General features: G+C 38.9%; 1 protein-coding gene and 1 long non-coding RNA gene across 4 annotated transcripts in view; one reads left to right on the top strand and one right to left on the bottom strand.

Moving 5' to 3' along the window:
- LOC134678316 (forkhead box protein L2-like) overlaps positions 1-17,224 on the bottom strand; it is a 65,598-nt gene that overhangs the window by 37,226 nt on the left and 11,148 nt on the right. The window lies entirely within an intron of this gene.
- LOC134678332 (uncharacterized) overlaps positions 5,926-17,224 on the top strand; it is a 381,674-nt gene continuing 370,375 nt past the window's right edge. The window contains exon 1 of the long non-coding RNA XR_010100176.1: positions 5,926-6,059. This is a non-coding gene — a long non-coding RNA (uncharacterized LOC134678332). The remainder of the gene's footprint in view (positions 6,060-17,224) is intronic.

Here is a 17,224-nt window from a genome sequence, read left to right as displayed (position 1 = left end):
TGATATTGTGTAATAGACTGTGAATCCACCCACAGGGAACACTGTAACCCATCTCAATTTACACAGTTTATATACTAATTTACTAGTTTGTATACTACGTACACTAGGATTACCCGAGATAAAAAATAATCAAGAACGAACGACAACTAACAAAAAGTATCCGAGTAGAACGATACAGATTGTTGGCATCGCATCACAACCATAGTATTTAATGTACCATATTTCGTCTTCACAAGCAGTTATTTTCACTCTTGAGTAATGAAAACGGGTAACGTAATGATGAATTACATGAAGAGATTTTTCCTGCTTGAGTCAAGTTACATGTGTTCCGGTGTCATGTTTGTGTGTATGAAATCAAATCTAGCTAATAAAATTTGACCTATTTTATGGTTTCCGGTTTCCGAAGGATTAAGGTGTTAATTATTATATGAGTATGTAAGTACCTACAAATTTAAGTGATCAATCGTGCAGCCATAACGAAATTAGGCTCGTTGGAATTACGTTATATCAATAAGAACAAAGCGGTTTCCCCGAGGGTCTACAGTATGGGGTTCCTCAAAAAAACTGGTCAAGTGCGAGTCGGACTCGCCTTTCAAGGGTTCCGTACATCACATAATTTTCAACATTTTTTGTACGTGAAACGTCTTGAAAAACCCGAATGGGTCAATCAAAAACCAGATGTAACATGAAGTTTTCTGGCGTGGTGGCTTATATCTTTACATCTCTGAAGATTAAATGCAGAACAATAGTACAAGTGTCCAAATGCGTAGAGCTGAAAACAGTGAAAACTCGAGAGTGTTTTAAAAGCGAAGGCCGAAGAGAGATAATACCTACAGGATGGCCAAAAATAAAAGTGTATTTCCGTAGCCAGGGAGGTTTTGGGATTATACTGAGCGACTTTTAGTATGGGACCAACCCCAAAATCGCGAAAAAAGAAGTATCCTTCCATAGAAAACGGACCAGCCTAAATGTATGAAACAGCCAAATTGACCATAGTTCTGTAGAAAGCGACCAACTTTTTATTTTTGTCAAAGTGACTTACACCCTAACTCAGTGGCTTTGGTCGCTTTCTGTATTGATAAAAAAATTGAGTTGGTCGTTTTCTGCATAACTACGGTCAATTTTTCCTCGCCATTTCAGGGTTGCACGTTGGCAACGGGAATACACTTAGTTTATTTTTTAGCCACCCTGTATACCTAGTGCTTTTTAAAACACGTAACAATAGTAACCTAATCAATCAGTACAGTCAGCAACAGAAGTTGCTAAGCTGGTGAGTGGTTTAAAATGATCTGGACGCGACTTTATAGTTAAGACAATAAGAGCATGTCAAGGTAATTTTGAACACCTCGCCCGCTTAGCAACTTCTGCTGCTTATGTGCCAGTTACAGCCTAGTCGCATTTTTTGTCTTCAGTCCGACTCACGCTTGAAGCTAAAGGAACGCCACTTTGGGACGCTTCGGGCCTTCGGCCTTATGCGGATATCGGCCTATGGCCTTCGCAATAGCTGTCTACATCACGTTTCACTTAAACCATTGCGGCTGTGTCCCTAAAAAAACGTTAACCGCATTTATGTTCTTAAATCCGACTCACGCTTGACTCTAGATTTCTCATAGGTTTTCCTGTCATCTTTAGGTAAAGGACTATTTTGTGTATTTTTTTCAGAATTTTAGACCCAGTAGTTTCGGAGATAGAGGGGGGGGAATGGTCATTTTTTGTCTATTTTCTTGAATAACTTCTAAAATTTTTATCCTAAATTTATAACAAAAATATATTTGAGATTCCCAAAATGAGCTCTTTTGTTTGATATGTAACACGATATAGTTTTCAAAACTTTGTTTTTTAATTTTATCGTTTACCCCCCAAAAGTAGCCCCTATGTTTAAAATTCATTTGTTGACGTTACATATCCGTCTTTGGGTCACAGACTTACATATGTGTACCAAATTTCAACTTAATTGGTCCGGTAGTTTCGGAGCAAATTGGCTGTGACAGACGGACAGACGGACAGACAGACGCACGAGTGATCCTATAAGGGTTCCGTTTTTTCCTTTTGAGGTACGGAACCCTAAAAAGGAGTGTACAGGTTTTTAAAGGGGTCGGCAAGGCGCATGTAATACCTCTGGAGTTGCAGGCGTCCATAGGCTACGGTGACTGCTTACCATCAGGCGGGACGTACCTAATGTTTACCACCGACGTGGTATTAAAAAAAGTCGGCAATTAAACTTGAACTATAGTATAATTTTTTTGCGGACTTTTTTGACTTCTACTTACGTAAGTGCCATGTATTTAACTATGTATCCTTCAAAGTACCTTATTACCGATATAAGAGCATTAATTAATTCGCATCGCTAATATTATATGTAGGTAATTACATACAAAAACTCGTCGTTTAGCGCTTTACCGGTTACGTTCTAAAACAGCCAGCCGGCGTATGGATAGCTTTATCCATCTTTATCCACGTGATAAAATAACTGTCACTTTTTAACACCTTGGGATAGAAAGTGTCGGACACCGTTTTATCACGCAATCACGTAGACAAGAACGACCATCATACCCGTACACGTACAGAGGTCTTTTTAACTACCTAAAGTAACTAATTGCAAGATGCCTCGCTCGTAGGCACTACATTTGAGTCGATTCGTCCAGCCAAAAGCAACAACAAAACTGTGTCAAGCCAAAACGACACGACAATTCGGTATACTTAATAAAATTTCTAAGTTTCCTAACATCATAACTTTTTTCTAGCTAAGTTAAATTGTACATAACTCAATCGGTTCGTGAAATAAGTCCATTGTGTGTACCCAAACGAATTACCATCTCCACCGTCCGTAGCCTCCGATCTTATTCCTTCGCAACCGTTTTATGAAGCGTGCAACAAGGTGCAACAGGTTACATTAAAGTTGTACGTAATAAAATTGTAAGGGGTGCGCTACACTGCCGCGTGCCGGTTAGCTCGTCTGTGGCTCGCCTTTTGACAGCAGCTCTTGGAAGATACCTAAATTAATGCTGCAAACGGCGATCGCCGTACATAAGTTTTCGTTCACATAACTTCGCTTATTGAACGAATGGTGGCCAGCCGTTCAGTGGACTACCTTTTTACACCTCTATATAATGAGGTTATTGAAGACAAAACACAATAAGGGTTCCTTTTTGCCCTTTTGGCACGAAACCCTAAAAATACCTACTCATGTACTTACATCATGTAATATACATACTTAGGTATATGTCTCCGCACAGCAGCAGCAGTGACCAAAAAGTGTAAAAATGCCCAACAAAATCAGGTTTCATAAATACTCGTGACGCATTTGCGTAAACATTTAATGTAAAGTAAAATCAGTCAAGCAATCGTAGTACCTAATTTGCTACGAGCTAGCAGCATTTTTCAAAATACCTAATATTGTATCGCAAAAAGCTCCGAAACCACAATTCAATATCAGGTGAAACGTAGCGTTTTATTTATTAATATATGGGAGAAAAACATATAAAAACTCAAAAATGCGCGTTTTCCCTGATATAAGACTTAGCTAGATCGATTTTTCACCCCAATCGTTATAGAGCCGAGCCGTTTCCGAGATCCCCGAAATATATAAATAAATATACAAGAATTGCTCGTTTAAAGATATAAGGTTATCAGAAAAGTATGGTAATTTTAAACGCAGGTATATTAACTAGGTTCGCCAAATTTACGTTTAACGGCGAAATGAAGCACTCACCTAGGTAGGCACAGGCAGTTTCCTATTTTGAAAATAACATCTTGCATTATATTGCTTGATATCAGTGTCAGTCAGTACACGTCGTTCGCTTTTATATATCGATGCAAACGTTATAGGTACACACATGATACACAGAGAATAATTTCAAATCAAAATTAAATACGTTACGGAGTCAGAAATTTTGTTCCTAGCTTTTCCCTCTATACCTTCTTATTGCTTGGCCTAATTTCACTTAGGGCCAACTGCACCATTACACTAACCCGGGGTTAACCGATTAAACCTGGAGCTACCATGGTTACCAGTACAATTTGACACTGGGTTAATGGTGTAACCGCTTAACCCCGGGTTAGTGAGATGGTGCAAGTGGCCCTTATACGTTTGTCAACTAGAGTTACAGCTACCTACTTCAAATTGTAAAGGCTCAAGAAAGTATCAGTAGGATCAAAATGGTTTCTATATCTTGATTTTCGTTCCGATAAAATGAGACTGCGAGGAGCTTTTTATATGTAGGTAATGAAAATTAAATTTATTTTAAGTTTTTCTTAACCGCGTCTGTGAATCTCAAATCTTCATCTTCGGCAAACAAGCGTTTTCTAATCTTGAGAGACTTGTGAGCCTTTAAAGTCAAATGAACTATTTGTACAAAAGTGTCGGTAAATGTACTCTAAATATACTCGTATAACGCGTGTTCTGGCTACCCCATTGAAGACGATATTACTATACAAGTTTGTACTTATGTATAACTTAAGAAATTTATGAAGTAGCTTGCTCCGCGTGCTTATTTCTCATTTCGCTAACTAATTGAACCAGTGCTCCCGATAACGCATTTTTATCCATCCATATATGGTTCTAATTCTTAACCGTATAAGATCGAGATTCGAATAAACTGAAGGAGACGGCGGGTGACGCCTGAGTAAAGTATACATATGTGAAAAAGTGCAAGCGGGCCACCCACGAGGAGGCAATGGCAATGCTTACGGGGAATATTTTGTTACAAAACATTGGTGCTTTATTTGCATAAAACTTTGATTGATTAAATACCTACCTTAAATTACCCAATTGAAATTGTTACTAATACTGATCTTCCGTAAACGTTCTTTTACGAACAAGTCATAAATATGTATCATAAAACTTAGCAAACCTTTGTTATACGAGTATATTGTCTTTTCTAACAAATACATTATCATCAGATATGCTACGCCATTAGTTCTTAGCACCGAAATAATAATTATGGGCCCAATATTCTTCAAAAAAGTTAAAGAAGACGTTAAAATACCTGTTCATTTCTGATTGCCATACTACTTATACCTACAGCTTTAGTTTGGTACCATACCTACAGCTACGTATGTAAGTAATATTAGAAGCGATAACAGCATTATCAGACTTAAACTGTTAATTCTTTTGTTCCGTTCATCGTTAAAAATATAGTTGTGCAGAAAAATTGTATGGTGTCTGTAATTAAATTAAGTAGAAAGGCGGCAATCTCTCTTGAAAAGACATGACAACATGTTGCATGTAACACATTAACATATAAGACGTTTATAATTGTTGTCGTGAAATTGATTAATATAATTGACTAAATTAACTGACGATGATCAAAGAACGATACAATTTGACATCGATATCGCCATGTTTCTGTCACTTTTTTTTAGTCAAATTGGGTATCGCTTATATTACATATATACTTGGGATTGACATAGGAACAGGTGGGTGAATGTACAAAATTCCCCATGCTAAGCGACCTTTCTTTATAAAGGCCAGTTGTACCAACCACAAACGGACTGATCAACGCTACTAAGCACTGAACTATGAAATACCTACAACACATACAATAAAAAAAGCGGCCAAGTGCGAGTCGGACTCGCACATGAAGGGTTCCGTGGCAGCAAGTAACAAAATAAAATGGCGGTTTAAGATTTTTGACGTACCTATTAAAAAAAACTACCTACTTACTAGATCTCGTTCAAACCAATTTTCGGTGGATGTTTGCAAGGTAATGTACCTACCTATACATCATATATTTTTTTTTAGTTTTATCATTCTCTTATTTTAGAATTACATACACACACATTTTACCACTTTGGAAGTGTCTCTCGCGGAAACTATTCAGTTTAGAAAAAAAAAATATATTAGAAACCTCAATATCATTTTTGAAGACCTATCCATTAGTATCCATAGATATTTACCCCATACGTATGGGATTGATGAAAAATAATTATTGAGTTTCAGTTCTAAGTATGGGGAAATTGGGGAACCCCCAAAATTTATTGTTTTTTTTTTCTATTTTTGTGTGAAAATCTTAATGCGGTTAACAGAACACATCTACTTACCAAGTTTCAAGAGTATAGTTCTTATAGTTTCGGAAAAAAGTGGATGTGACATACACGGACAGACAGACAGACGGACAGACATTACGAATCTATAAGGCTTCCGTTTTTTGCCATTTGGCTAAGGAACCCTAAAAATTAGCGATCGCTTATTACAGTAACAGACGGTTTCGTACAACCAACCTTAAGTCAATGGTTTAACTGAGGTAGATCAAAATTTATTAAGGTTAGCTACGGACTGGTTGAAGGCTTGGCTTCATGAAGCTGATTATGATTAGTATAGGTAATGTAAATAATAATTATATACCTATCTTCGAGCAACACCGTCTTCCGACACCTCGGAAGAGAGGAAGCACAAGCGATATCTTACCGTACGAATCATTCTGCCTTTTTTTTTGTATTTTGCCTCGCCTTCAGGGCGTAGGCGTAGGTACTACTTACTCCGCCCTGCGCGGCTCAGTTTAAAAGTTCGCGATCAAAAAAAAATTGGCATTTTTTGCGAGAGGAAACGTGCACACAGTCGCACTTCTCACTCACTAGGTACATACAAAATCCAATCAAAACACAAATACATAGAAAATGACACACGTCAAAGACAAATCTTGCACACCTCGATCTCTTTTTGTGTATGGATGAGTCACAACACGCATACTTGTGTGCATTGTAGGTAAGTGCTTCGGCAGAGTCCTTTCCCGTGTTGCTCGAAGTTATTATATGTATACGTAGTACCTATAAACTAGTTTTAATCCCAAAGATCAATGCACAACTGCTTATTAACCGCCGAAGTTGTAGACTATAGTAGCCAAAGGACAACGTTTTTGCCGCCTACCGGCCCTACCGCAGTGTCCGCGCTTGTCGACAAAGCTGAAACGGTGCTGACGGGGCAACCATCTTCGATTTCGTCACATTAACATTGGCATCATTTACATTATTACGCTTTACTTTAATTGAGGTCGAGCGTTGCGACACAAATATGACTTGAAACTATATGCTTAATAATAAATAGGTAGCTAGTTACTCATTAAAAATGGGCCAAGTGCTAATCGCAATTGCGCACCTGTCTAGTTACTAATTACCAAAGTTGAATTTAATACTTAATACAAACAAGTAATGTACGAGTACAATCCAACTATATTCGGAGTAAACCAAAATACCTAATAAGTGTAGTTATTTTTAAACTCCAAATATTTTTAACAACATTATTCATGTTAACACTTTAACATTAAGTAGGTACACATTATAATGTTATTTGAATAATAATACGAGTATATTGTTATTGACAAAGACAACTCTTTGGTTATGACTACAAAATGTGTACCTACTTAAATCATTTATAGATTCTATGAAAATGTTTGGCAGAAAGTAATTATTAATAAAGGTACGTGTTTATTAAGTATGGCACAGTCGACGACAAAGATTTATGTTTAGGTACATTTTCGCCCTCATCGGCCCCAAAGGAATAAGGTACAAAAGTGTAAACATATCTTTAACGTCGACTGTACAACACACAATACTTAAATAAAATAATTTTTAAGAAAAAAAAACCGACTTCTATGGGGCCCGGTGAAAAATTATGGTAGATGGTGCACTACGTAGAAAAGGAGGTAAAACCAGTACTTTCTAGTAGCATTTCGTTTCCGTAAGGGTCGTGGTTCTAGCCTAACCTAACCCACTTCTCTGATTGCAGTTCGGTTCTGTGAGGATCGTAGTTCGAACCTAATCAAACCCACTTTTCTAGTAGCATTTCGTTTCTGTAAAGCCCGCAGTGCTAACCAAACCTAACCCACTTTTGTTTGGTCTGTGAGGATCGCAGTTCAAACCTAACCTAACCTACTTAACGGCGCATGCCGTGCGGTGTACGGGGGTATGAGCGGGAGGGGTTTGGCATCATCATACTATATACCTACATTTTATGGTAGGTAATCATAGCGGTTTATTTAGTTTAGGTATCATAGTGATTTTCCGGGTCAAGGTCCAGGTCTCTGAGTCCGAGTCCGGGTCTGAGTCTGGGTCCGAGTCCGGGTCCGAGTCCGGGTCCGAGTCCGGGTCCTAGTCCGGGTCCGAGTCCGGGTCAGAGTCCGGGTCCGACTCCGGGTCCGAGTCCGGGTCCAAGTCCGAGTCCGAGTCCAGGTCCGGTTCCGATCCGGGTACGAGTCCGGGTCCCAGTCCAAGTCAAAATCGAAATTCGAAATCACCAAACGTGTACTATGCGTCGTTGAAGAGTTCTGTTCTGATCATCATCAGCAGTTCCACTTCATCAAATGCGACAGTTTTTAATGTAAATGCTTGATTTTATGATGAAAATACAGAAAATTCTATACGTATGCCTTTAAGATTTGAGGAGTTCCCTCGATTCCTTATGGATCCCATCATCAGAACTCGAGCTTGACAGAAATGTGGCTTAAAAACTAAACTTGCTTAGCAAACATAACGAAGAGGACAAATCGCCAAACGTGAACTATGCGTCGTTGAAGAGTTCCGTTCTGATAATCATCAGCAGTTCCACTCCATCAAATGCGACAGTTTTGAATGAAAATGCTTGATTTTCTGATGAAAATACAAAACCCTCTATACGCATGCCTTTAAAATTTGAGGAGTTCCCTCGATTTCTCATAGATCCCATCATCAGAACTCAAGCTTGACAAAAATGTTGCTTAAAAACTTAACTTGCTTAACAAACATAAGGAAGAGGACAAATCGCCAAAGGTGAACTATGCGTCGTTGAAGAGTTCCGTTCTGATCATCATCAGCAGTTCCACTTCATTAAATGTCACGTTTTTGAATGTATAAGCTTGATTTGTTGATAAAAACACAAAAATCACTATATGTATGCCTTTAAGATTTGAGGAGTTCCGTCGATTCCTCATGGATCCCATCATCAGAACTGGATTTTGACAAAAACGGGACCAATCTGTATGCATATACATGCAATCAAAAAAAGAATTTTTAAAATCGGTCCAGTAATGACGGAGATATGGAGTAACAACCATAAAAAATAAAAAAAATAAAAAAAAACATACAACCGAATTGATAACCTCCTCCTTAGGGATTTGGAAGTCGGTTAAAAATATAGCCCTATATATAAAATCTGTTATAATTTAGGCTACCTTTATGGCTTTTCACTTTTAGGCCTTGCCTGCAATAAACCTGCGGATATGATGGACGTTCTTGTCTAACGTGACAGCGTGATAAAACGGATTCCGTTACTTTCAATCCTTCCGTGTTAAAAAGTGATGGTTATTTTCTCATGTGGATAAAGCCTTTCATATTACCTACGCCTGCTGCACAGGTATTAAGTACCTATTTCTGTACAGTTCATTATATTACGGTTAGTTCTAATATAAACACCTGATGGCAATGTAAACTAATTCAAATAGTCACACGGCGTCCTGACGTCAGAAAATTCTTGTAGCTTGATTAATGTTGGCTATGACCAAAGTGTTGGCAAAGTTGTGAACTTTCCGGCAAAATGAAAACTTTAAATAATTTATGAAAATGATTACCTACGTGAATTACTGCACTGTTGCATCTATCATACAGATAATTTTTACTTCTCGATTGCTTAGCGTTTGTCGATGTACAGTCAAGGAATTTAAATTCCGACCCATTTCGTACTTTGTCACAGTGACAACCGTATGAGGTCTCTAGCGGCTTTCATATTGATTGTCACTGTGACAAAGTACGAAATGGGTCGGAATTTAAATTCCTTGACTGTACATTGTTATCTTGGCTACGGCAATTGAGCTTAATTTTTCTTAAGGGTGCATTAGCACTAGAACGGTCAGGGTCCGGGCGGAGGCTTCCAAAACTTCATTTTCTGTGTCGAGGGATTAGTGTTCATGTGATGCTTTCTATAGCAAACTGGAGTGTCGGACGCCTCGGCTCGAACCTCACGATGACTCACGTTAGACCGTGCCGTGTCCGGGCCGGAGCTTCCGGAGCTTACTTTTCTATGACATGACAGGTGATCACCTGATGCTTTCCATAGAAAACGATGCGCCGAAAGCTCCGGCCCGGACACGGCCCGGTCTAACGTGAGTCATCCTTTATGGCACTAACACGATGGTGTTAAATATGCGATTAAAGTGCCAACCGCCGTAACCTTAACTCCTGAAACGTCCCATATACTCGTACCTATACCCTAAGGCGTGTGGAACAATGAAGGGTATGATTTACCAAGTCTTCCGCGAATAGGAGAGAAGTATTTTCAAAAAGAGGTGTGTCTGCGCAGGAAACACTCTTTACAATTCACTAGTCTTTGCTAAAGACACGTGGCCAAGAAGGAATGTGTCGACGCTACGGTTTCGTACAAGCAGCATTTTGACGTAACCCGATCCATCGGCAGCTTAAATTGTTGCAGGCACTGCGGGCACTTAAAAACTGCAATAGTTTTCGCATTTGTCACACTGCGCGTGTCGGGTTGCTGACATGCGAGGCGGGCCGCGAGTCAGCATACCTGGCTGTTTGGAACATCTTGGTGATAGACGTGGACAACACAATGCCGATACACATTCTTACATTACACATACATGTAGCTAGAGTCTAATAGAGGATTACTAATGAGAGCAGCCTCAGACATACTGTGTTGTATTCATTATTGTTATCGTGTCTAATCTGTCTAATACCTTTAAACGAGCAATTCTTGTATATTTATTTATTGATATATATGTAAATTTCGGGGATCTCGGAAACGGCTCTAACGTTTTCTTTCTATAAAATTTGGTAGGTATATGGGGGTTTTCGGGGCCGAAAAATCGATCTGGTTATGTCTTGTCTCTGGGATTTTAGAGTTTTTATACGTTTTCCGAGCAGAACTGGGTCCCAGATATTATACTTAAACGTGCTAGGTGGGTACCTACAGAAGGTTTCTTTTTTAGTGTTGTGATCTATGCGAGACGGATACCTTTGCAAGTTATTTATTATATACCTTAGAACAATTATTACTGTGTGACGCATCCTGAATGCGCAAATATATAGAAAGCCCCAAAGAACACATCGACACCTTATCAAGCAAGTTTTAAGTAGACTTTAAGATCGACAAATAAAATCTAATGTTAAAAATCTAATAGTCAAGTCGAAGTCAGTTCATTGCATTATAGTTCGTTTTTATTGCATTAGAAAAAAGGTAAACAATCTTGACGTGTCTTTTTATTGAAACACATTTTGGAAAAGTACGTCACGGCAAATATGGAACAATTATGAATCATATACGATTATTTACATGCTTTTCCTAGTTACTAATTTTTAAAAAGCGTGTCTTAATTAAAAGACACGTCAAGATCGCGTAGTCTTATTCTAATGCTAAAAAACACCTAGGCATTAAATTATGATTTTGCTATACACTAGACATATCAGTTTATTCTTTTACAGTAGGCATTGTGCTCTCCAATTACTCTACACTCTACAGAATGTGACCGTACTTTTAAAGGTGACCGCACTACCCAAAGCACTACCTCTTAAAATCTGGAACAAAAAGTATTTTATCGAGTCCAAGTGCTGATGATCGATGAGTTTGAAACAATGCGCTTTGTTGAAACGCTTTCAGAATTCGGTTTGACGTTTGGGGTTCCGCGGTTAGAATTAAAAGAATGGACTTATTTGTGAACTGTGTGAAGTTTCTATAACAATATTATGTTTGGTATTTGGTGCCCCAAACGATGACAATAAACTGGATGAAATGTAATTATTATCAAGTAAGATTATAAAATTAAGATCTCTTTCTCTCTACAATCTCTTTCGTCGCTTTTAACTCTTGCGTTTGTACACATAGCAACTCCACTTAAGGCTCCGTCACACAGGCGCGTTTTGCGGGCGGCGCGTGAGCGGGGCGCGCCGCTTTTACATATAAAACGCTCACGCCGCACTCACGTCCCGCCCGGAAAACGCGCCTGTGTGACGGAGCCTTTACAGATGGTCGGCAGAGCAGAAGGAATGAAGCTTTATTCCTTTCTGACTGTGTTTGAGTGACGTTTGTATGTATCTACGAGAGTTCTTATAGTCAGACCGTAAAAAGTCTGCAGCGATTTTGATAACCCACGCAGTGCAAGTGTCGTTTTAAACGTCAAACTTCTATGAAATTATGACGTATACATAACACCTACACTGCGCGGGCTATCAAATCCGCTGCAGAGTTTGTTTGGTGCGACTATACCCTTATGACGATCCTCCCGCAATACATTCTATATGCCGCCGGTCTTCTCCATATTGACCTTATTATATTCTAGTGAGTCTGGAAGATAATTTATAGGATAAATTTAAATATTCTATTATTTAAAGTTTATAATTTCATCTCATTTGTGATTGTCAAAGAATTTTTTTTGCCCCTAAACGTTCTTTCTTTATATTTTTATAAGTAGGTATCTTAAGATATCGCACTGCTTAAGCACTGCAACTAATGGAAGATGATCCTTTGATAAAAGGGTTAGAACAAGGGTTAGAATAAGTTACAGTATTTTTCCCCTTTCCATTCACAGGTACTTCCTTGCAGGATAAAAGTGAAGGAAGTAGGCAGGACCCCTATTCGACAAGCGACGTTTGACGTATCGTGTTGATCTCCCGTTGATGTGGGAAAAATCATAAGTTCTCGAATACGTACAATGTCAAAATTTGACATTAACAATCCACAGTTAGGGTGACAAGCAACCCAAACCGAACCACCCTTAGTTTAGAGTTGAGTTTTGGTTGTACCAAATGATATTATCCACCGTTGATGGAATCAACGCTCAGTATGCAATAAAATCAACTGTTGATTTGACGTGGATGCAAAATCTGACAGTTGTACGTGTCGAATTTGGCCCCAGGTAAATCGGATTCTCGGGTTTTTACGTTATTTTATCAGGTTATGAAGAGTCAACAATTCAAATAAGTTAATATCAGTAAGTATTGGGAATAAATGAGCTTAGAATTCTCACTTCATACATACATACATATGTATATCGTCGCCTAGCAGCGATAGTACAAGCTTTGCTTAGTCTGGGGCTAGGTTAATTTGTGTAAGGGATGTCCCCAGATACGGTGGAACGAGGTGACTTTCAAATGCAGGGGCGACTTTAAAATTCTAGTTTTTAAGCCATAATATATATTTATGCGAGACTTTTTACAGTAGTGAACATGAATACATAGTAATCTAACTAATTACAGGAATGTTTTCAGTAAATAACGAATAATGGTAATTCTAGTGCCGTTTTAAATCTATCAAAGTAACCCCAAATTTTCCAATGGCACCCCGGTCTACGGTATTTATTTATTATTACCTATTTATGTATTTTATTGGGCAAATAATCGCCATATCATCTCATTAATACATAAAACCGAGCCCCATTGTTCTTACTAAACTTTTAATTTTATAGTAGAACCCTACCGTGAAACTACTTATTCAGGAACATTCTTGGGACTGTAATATTTTATCAAACTACTTACGTATCGGCGATCGGTAACAACCGCCAGTCTAAAAAGCCCTAACTACACGTATCCCAATGACTTTTCGAGCTTTATAATAACTAGCACAACTGCGGGCCTACCGCGAACAACGTTCGACGGGTTGCTTCTCTGTCGCACTTGTAAATTTGTACGTAAGTGTGATAGGCAGGAAACACTTCGAACGTGGTTCGCGGTAGGCCCTCTGGCTCTAAACAAAGCGTTCTTTTAAAGTCAAACCGTTCTCGCACGTGAATGAATAACGAGAGTTATATAGCTCGTTTAAAAACGTAAAATAACAAACACTCGAAACCGCAGGTGACTAAGGACTTTACGGTTTCAAGTGCTGAAATCAGTGATTACCTCTCGTAGATTATGCATTATGAAATTTAAGATCCGCGCTCATCACACATTGCTCCCTTGTACTAATGTAGAAAATCAAACACAATGTTACGAGCCGCATAATTTAGTTCCATTCTTCATCATTGTAAAAACATGACTGAACAGATCTTACTCAAACAAGTTAACCGTCAAAAATATTTTTGATACACGCTTTTATTGCTGACTGTACTTTCTCTCCTTTGCAGCCTAAACTCAATGTGTTTATGTTTTTCCATCAAAAAATTCCTTTGACTACCTTCCGACTGCATCATCAGATCAGCTCCATGTTAACATATTATTGCATTGTCATCGGAAATACGAAAGTATATATACGAAGCTCATACAGACACCAAATGGTTCAAATTTAAGTTACAAGATTTGAAGCACCATATACACAAAGATATATAGGTATGTACGCAGTGAAGCTAAATAAAAGTGTGTAAAGTATGTCCCATAGGTGAGCTCATATTTTTACTCTCTAACTCAGCGATCGCGAAATCCTTACAGGTAGTATAGAAACGCCTATGCCAGGAGAGTGCGAGTCGTTATTACTCTTTATGTGCTCTCTAGTGATTAATAATCTATGTCTGAAATAGTAAGCGACCTATGAGTGGTCAAGAACCGAAATGTCTCGGGTTCGCGTGAAACCCCTCCACTAGAGCCGTTATAGGAATAATGGTTGGAGTAGTATTGCACGCTTCCTGTACTTGTGTACGCACTTTGAAATTTATGATTAGAAGTGTCGAGTTACGACGATTGAAGTTTTGCGACAATGGGGTTTCGTGTGCGACAGGGTTGCCGACGATTGTCTTAGAAAAGATACACTTAAGTATAAGATAAGAAGAATAACATCGTAGCGACGTTCCTCAGTCCACTTTATAAGGAAATATATTGAATAGAAATTACTAAAGCAGAATAGGAGTAAAGTTTGTTATTTTGTTTAGTTTGTCATGATTGTATATATGCATTCTACACACGCTCGAGAAAAAAGTTTCTTCTTTGGACAACACAATAAAAGGTAACGTCACGGGTACATACACATCACGTTTTTCTTTCTGAGGCTCAAGTATTGAAAAAATGTAATTAGCCTGTGCAGCGTAAAAATTAGCTTTTAGGTAAGTAATCATTAATTTTAACTTTGCGTTTTTCCTGTAGACCGGGGGTTCTCAAAGTTTACTGGGCGACCCACCTGAACAAATTCACCATTTGGCATATGTGCATAGTATATAATATTCGTTCGCGACCCACCACTGGCTCATATCGTCATATCATATGTGTACCTACCTACTTTACGAATATTACGATTTGGAGATGATTTTGATTTAGGTTAGTGTTGAATAAAAAAACACTTTCAATCCAGGTTAGCCTTGTTTTCCAAATTTAAATCGATAGCGTAAGTAGTTAAAAACTTTTAATATGTTTAGGTATTTCAAAAAATTACTTAAATAAACCACAGAATAAATAATAGTACTAGGTACAGAAGACTCATTCTCTAACAAAACGCGTCTGTCACGATCAGCACAGATATGGCCGCTAGGTGGCGACAGCGCCACGCGCGGCTTATGGCAAACCCCAAAATTGGGGTCGAACGGATGGACTTTTAGCTACCTGTAGCAAAGCGACGAAATCGCGGAGTGAGCCACGCCTGATTAAACTAACTGTCTAATATGAGATTATGGTCACTAAGCTCGCGTTCCTGAGATATTTAGCGATGTGACATATACAGACAGACGAACAGAGCCGCACAATAAACCCTAAAAAGACAAAAGAAAAGTGTAGGTACCTAATAGTATATGTATAAAAGTGTAGGTAGCTAGATGAGTCTAGACCATAATTAGTAATGAGCTAATGAGTCACTTTGAGCACGAGGTTACTAAGGCATATCATTGCTCTAGACGCGCAATCTGCACTTTGTAGGTCGTCCGAGGTGACGAGAGGGAAGAAAGTTTTATTACTTACTAATCTTTGAAATCATACTAAAGTTGGGTGACCTGGTAAAGAAGGACTTTTTGGCATTAAGTTCGCCATTTGTAAATTTTTGCAAACAATTTTTTATTTGTACACAGGATGACCGAAAAATAAGTGCATTGCCGTTGCCAGGGGGGTTTTGGGATTTTACTGAGCAACTTTTACTATGGGACCAACCCCAAAATCGCGAAAAAATGTTTGACTGATTCATACATTTTGGCTGCTCCATTTTCTAAGTATGGAAGGGTATTATTTTCACGATTTCGGGGTTTGTCCCATAATAAAAGTTGCTCAGTATAATCCCAACGGCAACGGGTATACACTTTCTTTGGCCATCGTTTATAAAATTAAATCAACTTTAAGTCTACCCAACACTAGGAGAGTAATGTCAGAAGTGATGATGCAACAGCTAACATTAACCAGCCAGTGTTGCTGTGTTGGGTAGACCTATTAATGGCTCCTCTTCACCTTGGGCCAACGCCAACGCCAACGAGGGACGCATTTATGCGTTAGAGGGAGCAAGTGATATTGCTATCTCATTCTACCGCATGGCTGCGTCCCTCGTTGGCGTTGGCGTTGGCCCAACGTGAAGAGGAGCCTTAACGCTACGTCTTACGTAGGCGAACAACGCGCGAACGCGGCGCGGCGCGGCGCGGCGAAATCGATCCTTTGATGCCCATAGAAGTGTCCTACGTAAGCGATCTCGTTGCGAACGCGGTGCGGCGCGATTTGCACGCGAATGTCAGGCGGCGCGGCGCGGCGCGGCGCGACGGCGGCCGCTTTCGCCGCGCCGCGCCGCGCCGCGTTCGCGCGTTGTTCGCCTACGTAAGACGTAGCGTAAGATGTGTACGGGTAAACGCCGAATACCTACAGATTAATGTTGTTTAAATTGTCGGACTTTACTTAAAAGGCTTGAGTAATACTAGTTATACCAGGATAACTTGAATTTAATTTACCTTCTAACATCACCCGTAACATAAACATGAAATAATCATAATGTAAAATGAACAACATGCACAACTGAAAACAATTACTGGAGTAAAGGCTGATCTGTTACAATTTGACAAAAACGTTAATGTTTCATTTTATTAAGTATGTACCGTTAGGTAATTAAAGAAGACACACGAATAAACTCAGCTCCATTATTCAATAAATTAAAAAGAAATTGTAAATATGCACATTGTCACTAGTACAATCATTTGTGTCAGATAATATAGACGACGCGTACGATTCTATTAAATACTGCCGCGCTTAGCATAAGAGCAGTACCTAACTCATTTAGAAATCTCTTTCAATTGTAGAACATATCGTACAAGTACAAAGTAAACAATTGAATGACATTTCAAAATGAGTTACTGCTCTTATGCTAAGCGCGGCAGCATAGCAGTCCGCATTGAAGATGACGTGGCAAATCGCTTCG

Source organism: Cydia fagiglandana, chromosome Z (genome assembly GCF_963556715.1).
Source record: "Cydia fagiglandana chromosome Z, ilCydFagi1.1, whole genome shotgun sequence".
Lineage (NCBI taxonomy): Eukaryota > Metazoa > Arthropoda > Insecta > Lepidoptera > Tortricidae > Cydia > Cydia fagiglandana.
The sequence above is the reverse complement of the archived record's forward strand: the minus strand, read 5'-3'. Positions and strand labels throughout refer to the sequence as shown.